At 50.5% G+C, this 6061-nt stretch overlaps 1 protein-coding gene across 4 annotated transcripts in view; it reads left to right on the forward strand.

Moving 5' to 3' along the window:
- Cuedc1 (CUE domain containing 1) overlaps positions 1 to 6061 on the forward strand; it is a 95117-nt gene that overhangs the window by 59142 nt on the left and 29914 nt on the right. The window lies entirely within an intron of this gene.

Consider the following 6061-nt stretch of genomic DNA (forward strand, 5'->3'; position numbering starts at 1 on the left):
CTGACCGAGTCATAGCACCAGCCTCTCGCCTGGCTTTAAAGCAGAATGCAGGTGACCAGAGATGTTAGGAGACCCCCAAGTCTCTTTTCTGCCCTGTGAGACAAGACTGGTTAAAGTTGGCCAAGTTCTGGACAACTTGTAGCACACGCCTGACTCAGTGTTCACATCTGTAAAATGGCTCAAGTGAGGTGCAAGGTCATGATCTATTGGATCCATTGCCATGAGGATCCCATGGCAGGATGATTAAGGAAGGTCTGCCAAGCAGGTGTCCACTGACAGGTTCTGGGTAGTGCATAATTGCTGGGCGTGGGTGAGGGCAGGCTTGTGCTTCATACTGATGGATTTCTTTCTACTGACTGATCCAGTAGAGGGACAGGGATTCTGGTTCTGTGACTGAGGGACTGGGATGCAGCAACCTTCTGCAGAGGTGTCATTGTGGGCTAGCACGTGGTGTCTTTCCCCGGCCCTGATCCCTACCCTCGCCTGTGCATCCTAGGGGTTTTGGGAAGCCAAGGAGGCTGGTTGAGGGACCCCAGGGATGCCCGCCCCTTCTCTGAACATCAATTTTGAGAGCTAGAACTACAAGTCCAGCTGGCCCTAGGCCCTTCCCCACTGTCCTGCCAGGGGCTGGGCTCACAGGCTGCCAGTAAGCAGAACCTCTGCTGACAGGCCACTGCCTGCTTCTGCCAGTTCTACCCTGTCAGGTCAGCCTGACCCCACCAGTGCTATAAACATGACAGATGCAGATGGCAGGTGGGGGAAGGGGTTTTGGGGGGCATTTCTGGGGCCTCAGGTGGCCCTGCCGTTAGTCTGGTGAAGAGAAAGCCATGCAGAGCATCAGGAAGTAGGAGGGCTGGTGGTACCCATGGGTATATGTGTATATAATTTCAAACCAGCTTCAGACCAAGTACCTGGGTCGAGTGAGAAGGGTCTTGAAAAAACCCTGAAGACAATGTCCATCTGGGACAGTTGGTCTGGAGCAAGCATGTGGCACCATTTAAGTGCATTGCCAAGTGTGGCACTGAGCAAAGAGCCTGTTAGCACACATGGGCCTGTGAGCTGTATGTCAGAAGGAACCAGAGAGTATTCAGGGAGAGAGCCCTGGCTCAGGATGCTAAGGATCTGTGTCCTGTCTCTTTAGTTACTACTCTCTGACCTTTAGCCAGTTGTACCTTCTAGAAGTGATCACAGGAGGTTGCCACTCTCTTTGTGACCACAGGGACTTCAGAGTATGTGATGGTGACTGAGAATATCTGATGGGGATGCTGGGTGCTCCCAGCTGTAGAATAGGAGCCCTACAACTACTAAACTGTGGAGGGAGGAGTGTCAGTGGAGTCGGGGTGGGGGACCAAGGAGAGAAGGGAACAGCCAATGGCTGGGGAAGTAGGTGGCTTTTGCTCTAAGCAATCCCATCAGCCTTCTGTGCTAGGCCTCTCTGGGTGGAATTTCTGACGGTGTCCTGACTGGTGTGTGTGTGTGTGTGTGTGTGTGTGTGTGTGTGTGTGTGTGTCCCTCTCTGCTGCAGCTGCTACCCATCCCTTTGAAGTTCAGCCGCCCATGTTTCTCAGTCCTGCCTGTCATTCCTGAGCTGCCCAAGCAGTGTTTCTGAGCATGTAGACTGTCTCCTAGAGCCTGAAAACCTTTCCCTGGAGGGCAGACTCCCTGGGAGCTAACCTCCTGCCTCAGTAGGCTGGGCCATCAAGACTGGGATAATAATATTCGAGTTACTCTCACCTTACAAACTTCTTTGGGCTCCAGGTCTGGTCAGAGCGACTGTGGGGCAGCTCCCTGAGGGCTGCAGGATCACCCATCCTGAGTCCTCTGTGTTTCACATAGTTCTGCTTCAAGGCTGGATTGGGCCCAAGATCACAAGCTGTCCCTGACTCTGCCCCTGCTATGTAGTTTTGGAGTATGCAAGGCTTATGCCAGCCCTATATCTAACGGGTCCACCAGGAGTTCCCCTCAGAAGGCCCACCTAAAAGGTGTAGGTCTCCTTGTTTTAGACTTCCTGAGAGATGCGAGTCATCTAGACAGCTGCAGAAGCAGCGTCTGCTACACACAGGCCGGAGTCACCCCTACTGCCTCTGTCCTTTGGTCCCCTGTTCCAGCTCAACACAGGCACCATCAGGCCCTCAACAGCGACACCCCACTGTCCACTGGGCCTTCATTTTCCCCTCGTTGGCCTCTACTAGAAGTGAGCAGGTTCCTAACAGACATTGGGACAGAGGGGAAATGCATGATGGGAGGGAAGCTTGAGCTGTCCCAGAGGAAAGTCTGCCCATGCATTCCTAGCTGGTAGGGCTGGCAGGGAGTCTAAAGCTGCCATTTTGTTGTTTTGTTTTTGTTTTGAGACAGGGTTTCTCTGTGTAGCCCTGGCTGTCCTGGAACTTCTGTAGACCAGGCTGACCTCGAACTCAGAGATCTGCCTGCCTCTGCCTCCTCAGTGCTGGGATTAAAGGTGCCCCACCATGCCCCACTATGCCTACTATTCTTAAAGCCCAACCTGCTCTGGGCTGGCTTTCTTCTTGAGACTTTTTCTATCTTTGCGGTCTTCTGCTTCTTTTTTTTTTTTTTTTTTATTCAGAGAGACGGGTCGTATAGGGCAAGTGGATATAACAGCTCAACTGGTAGAGTGCTCATCTTACCAGGCAGGAAGGTCAATCATCCCCAGCCCTGCATAAAATAGTCACGGCAGCACATGCCTATGATCCCAGCATTTAGGAGGCGAAGGCAGGGTAATGAGACCCTTAAGATCATCCTCAGGTTATGTAGCAGGCTGGAGACAGCAAAACATGGACTACGGGGTCAGACTGTTGATTCAGATTCTGATACTATTGCTGCGTGATCCTATGTGAGTCAGTTAACCTCTCTGAGTTTCAGTTGTCTCATCTGTAAAATGGGTAGAGTGATGGTTTCACTATGGTGACTTGATCAGATGATGGCAGGCGTTGAGCAAGTGTCTGTCATAGCGTTTTTCATAGGTACTTGTATCATGCTTATGAAAGAAGCAGCTCAAGGGGCCGGAATTGTGGCTTACTGACAGAGCACACACTTATCAGGCCCAAGGTCCTGGGTTCAATTCCAGCATCGAAATAAACAACTGATGGCCACACCCTTCCACAGCACACCATAGTGTCACAACTAAACTCACCGGTGGTCTCACTGCTCCTCTAAGTCTAAAGCAAAAATGGAGACATGTGGAGGAGCTGGAGTGATGGCTCAGTGGTTAAGAGCACTGGCTGTTCTTCCAGAGGTCTTGAGTTCAAGTCCCAGTAACTACAGGGTGGCTCACAACCATCTGTAATGGAATCTGACACCCTTTCTGGCCGGCAGGTGTCGATGCAGGTGGAGCGTTGTACCCTCATTTCACCGTCCTCCTACTGGAGGACATTTCTAGTAGTTCTGATCATCTGCTGTCCCATGGCCACACCACAAAGCTCTTTGTCCATGTTAGGCCTAGGTCCATAGGAACTCTCCACAGAATGCATGGATCAGCCAGTAGGCCCGCAGGGCACATCAGAGGGTCAAGTAGAGACATGGGTCAAGACCTTTCGTTCCTTAGGCTCTCATCTGCTGCCCTGAACTGAGTATCCCATACCCGCTCTTACACTGCCTGGTCTAGATTTTCCAGGCAATGCTCACACGCTAGGTTCTAAAACTTAGCCCCGTGGAGTTAGCCCTGCCATTATCCAGACTCCAGAGTTCATCCTTAGACCTTGCAGCTCCCTCTATTCAAACTGTTGGGCTTAGGCCAACATGAGCTCACTCCTGGAGCTGAACCAGCTTCCTGGCCCTGCACCTGAGCTGCTGGTGGCCCCTTCTCCAGGTCTGGACAGTTTCACTTGATCCCAGGCACGTACATGTTCCTGCCAGTCCCCGGGGTGGAGTGGGGAGCAGCCCCTCTCCACCCAATGAGGTTTCATCTCCTCAGCCCAAAGTTGAACTGTTGGCGGAGTCGGCAGTGTTTGTTGATAGAGGGAAAAAAACTGTTGTGGAAATATTCCCTAGCCCTCCCAGGGTTTGGTACTAAACAGTCTGTTACTCAGGCAACTTGACAGCTTTGTTGGGATGGAAAATAGGAGCTTGGTAAGAAAACTGGGTTTTGTGAGCTTTCTCTTCTTCTGGATGCAACTTACCTTTCGCCCTCTCTTCCCTTGCTCCCTGGACTTGAACCCTCTTTCATAACTGGAAGACCCCCATCCTGCACTCCTCAGCTCCTCCACAGTTAGTTTGTGCCCTAGGATTCAGTGCCGTCCCCAGTCTGGAGTTCTTGCTGTGTGCTTCCTCTCTGCCCATTCTGTGGTCTGTGCCAGGGAACAGAGTGGCTCTCCAGCACGACGACGAAGACGACGGATGTTGTGTGGAATCAGACAGCTCTGGTTCAGATTTCAGCTTGGCCACTTAGCCATGTGACCTTGAGCAAGAGTTTCCCTCTCTGAAGCTCACTTTTCAGTCTATACCATCAGAGAGGGCAGGGGAGCACTTCCTGCTCAGGGCTGCAGAGGACGTGAAGAGTAGACACACACTGGACACACACGAGGCCCTTTGCCACGGTGCCTGGTTCCTGGTGAGGAAAGAGGCTCAAGCAGTGGGCGTCAGTCACTGTGGCTACATTGCCCTTATCATTTGTTGGAGACGGGGGCTCACTATTTAGTCCTGGCTGGCCTGTCACTCACTATGTAGGTCAGGCTAGCCTTGAACTCACAGAGGTCCACCTGATTCAGTCTTAGCATTGGGATTGCAGGGTGTCAACAATACACCTGGTCTTAAAAAAAATAGACTTCGTTATAACATTGAATTTATTTATACTGTATGTATAAGTGCTTAAGCATACCAAAGCGCATATATGAAGGTCAGAGGACAACCTACAGAAATTAGTTCACTTCCACCATGTGGATCTCGGAGATGGGACTCAGGATGTTAGGGGTGGTGGCAGGCGCCTGTACCCACTGAGCCGCCTCACTGGCCTTATTTATTTATTTATTTATTTATTTATTTATTTATTTACTTACTTACTTACTTATTTATTGAAACAGGATTTTACTATGTAGACTAGGGTGGCCTTGAACTCACAGAGATCCTCCTGACTTTGACTTTGCCCCTTTGTGCAAGGATTAAAGGCTTGCAACACACACACACACACACACACACACACACACACACACACACACACACACACACACTCCTGTCTTCTGTTTTGATCCTGGGTTCTCCCAGTGTAAGCCATTTAGCATTCCTCCCGGGCTTCCAGGTCTGAGCCACCCATGAGCTTAACACAGGAACTGCTTGTGTTGTGAAGGCCTGTGAAGCTTCAGCACAGTTGGAAGTGGGGCTGGACTCCTCCAGGCGCCTTTTATGGCCGCTAAGTGTCAGGGCAGGGATGAAGGATGGTGTCCTAAGGGCTGGCTAAGGATCTAGGGCCAGATCTGCTCATGGGGGAGGGATCTTAACTTCCTTTGGGGCCCTTTGCCCTGGTGCCTTGTCCTCATACACATGTGGCTACAGACTTGGTCATTTGTGTTGATATAAGAGAGAGAAGAATTGGGGGCTGGAGAGATGGCTCAGTGGTTAAGAGCACTGACTGTTCTTCCAGAGGTCCTGAGTTCAAATCCCAGCAACCACATGGTGGCTCACAACCATCTGTAACAGAATCTGATGCCCTCTTCTGGTGTGTCTGAAGACAGCTACAGTGTACTTATATGTAGTAAATAAATAAATCTTAAAAAAAAAAAAAAAAAGAGAGAGAAGAGAGAGAAGAATCAGGGAAGGCTCTCCTCACAAAACAAAACAGATTCTCCTCATCCTGCTAGCTAGCTGCCTAGCCTGGAAACCATCTCTCTTCCTAGCAGAGTTTGGGAGTCTTTTTCTTTTTCTTTAAATTTTTCTTTATGAGTATGTGAGTGCACACCTGTGTGTATGCCATGTTTATGCGGGCGCCCACAGAGACCAGATGAAGATTTTGGAGCCCTTGGAACTGGAGTTTCAAGTGGTTGCGAGCCAGCTAATGGATGCTGGGAACTGAACTCTAGTCCTCTGCAAGAGCAGCAAACTCACTTAACTG

Source organism: Rattus norvegicus, chromosome 10 (genome assembly GCF_036323735.1).
Source record: "Rattus norvegicus strain BN/NHsdMcwi chromosome 10, GRCr8, whole genome shotgun sequence".
NCBI classification, from domain to species: Eukaryota; Metazoa; Chordata; class Mammalia; order Rodentia; family Muridae; genus Rattus; species Rattus norvegicus.